We start from the raw sequence: 1,970 nt of genomic DNA, 5'->3' as shown, positions 1-1,970 counted from the left end.
ATGACAAGAGCTCGAGCACACACCACTGAAACCAAGGTGAACTCACTCCTACTTGAGATAGATATGGACATGAATGGAACTTGGTTGCTACCTCACCAAAATATGTTATGTTTCATTAGGTATGAGGACGAATTCCGACAAGAGGTTATGGAGTACCCCCAAGGCCTAAGAGAAGGACCCTAAGACCCAAGAGCTGACCAGAAGTGTCCAGATGAAGAAAACGGAGCGTACAGAAATTGCACTACCAGACAGTTCGATCCCCACAAACAGTCCGGTTACACAGAAATTGCACTACCGGACAGTCTAGTCCCCACAGCGGACAGTCCGGTGGCACCCGAAAATACATCTGTACTCACCGGACTATCCGGTAGGCCCAGTTTCACTACGAATTGGGCTAAAAAGCTCGTGTAACCTCCGAGGCCCATACCCTTTCGCCCCTAGACTGTATATTTCATGCTTCTCTCAGTTTTTAGGGTTGGCAAAGTATTCATAACACAAAAGAGGGCTTTGCTCATCTTCCTCCTCTAGGAGATCTAGACCTCCTCTTGGAGATCAAGCCCTCCTCTTGGATGCAAGACCTCACCTAATAGGAAGAACCTTATCCTAGTGCTATTTTCCTTGAATTGTTCATGTAATCTTGTGGATCTCATGTATGCTACCCTAGTGGATGTGATATTGGGATTTGTTTGAGTGATTTGTGCCTTGTGTTCTTGAGTGTTCTTCCTCTTTCCCCCCTCCAAGTGTGAAAAGATCCCCTCTAGGGCTTCACCCTACAACATCTTGGTATCATGAGCCAGGTTGATTCACATCTTGGAGTCCCATCCCCCCATTTGCTAGCTTGATTTTATTGTTTTTCGTCCAAATTCGAAAATCCCCACAAAAATAGCCCCCCCCCCAAAAAAAATTTCTTGCAATTTGTTGGATCTTGTGAGATTTGGTTGTTTTGGTCCATGAATTTGATGTTTGGCAAGTGGATCTAGCCCTACCCAACAATCCCCACCCTTCCATCCACGAAATCTCCTCAATTTTAACCCAAAATCATCCATTTCCGCCTAAAAAAATCAATTTCATGCCTTCCGAACCCGCACCGGACTGTCCGGACCCCCATACCGGACTGTCCGCTCGCACAAGGAGCAAATCACTCACAGACTGGACTGTCCGCTCCCCAATACCGGACTGTCCGCTCGAATCAGAAGGTTTTCGGATGAAGACTGGACTGTCCGCTACCCAGGACCGGACTATTCGCTAGTTCAAAAACTGCTCCGGCTGATTTCTTGTTTCGGTCATATCTTCCACATCCGGAGTCCGATTTTGACGTTCTTTAGCTCGTTGAGTAGCTCTTGACATCCCCCATCCACGTATATCATTACCACCACCATTAGTCTCCATACAAATTCATCATAAAAGCACCCACCTTCCGTATTTGACCGATGTTGAGTTGTGGTTTCCGTTTCCTAAGGTGTTTCGGCTACTTAGGAGCGTGTGACATCAGCATCGTCGCCTTTCATCATCACCTCGGAGTCATCTTCACCGCTAACCGTAAGAAAGGACGGTAACCTCGACGACACTTACTTCTTACCCTTGCTTTTGCATTGATAGCCCGAGACATTTTGCGTTGCTTACCCATCGAGACTAGCAAGTTGAGAATTGTCGGGCCACGTTATTGTGCACCATAGTGATCTTGTTATCATCTTAGTGCCATAAGTCTCTCCCATGCATATCTTACATACTTGTCTCATATCATACTTGGCTCGAGCATCAAGCATAGAAAAAAGAAAGAAAGAAAAGCTTTTAAGCAAAATAGGAGAAACAAAGATCTTGCAAGCAATAGCATTGAGCCATTTTGCATACTCATATCATCTTGGTCACTGCATACATAGCATAGTTGGGATTGAAGACGTCACGTTTCTCTTATAGGTTGGTGCACATGCGTATCTTGCCCATTTGAGCAATCGAGCTAGCGTATCTCT

This window comes from Triticum urartu, chromosome 6, assembly GCF_003073215.2.
Source record: "Triticum urartu cultivar G1812 chromosome 6, Tu2.1, whole genome shotgun sequence".
NCBI lineage: Eukaryota > Viridiplantae > Streptophyta > Magnoliopsida > Poales > Poaceae > Triticum > Triticum urartu.
The sequence above is the reverse complement of the archived record's forward strand: the minus strand, read 5'-3'. Positions refer to the sequence as shown.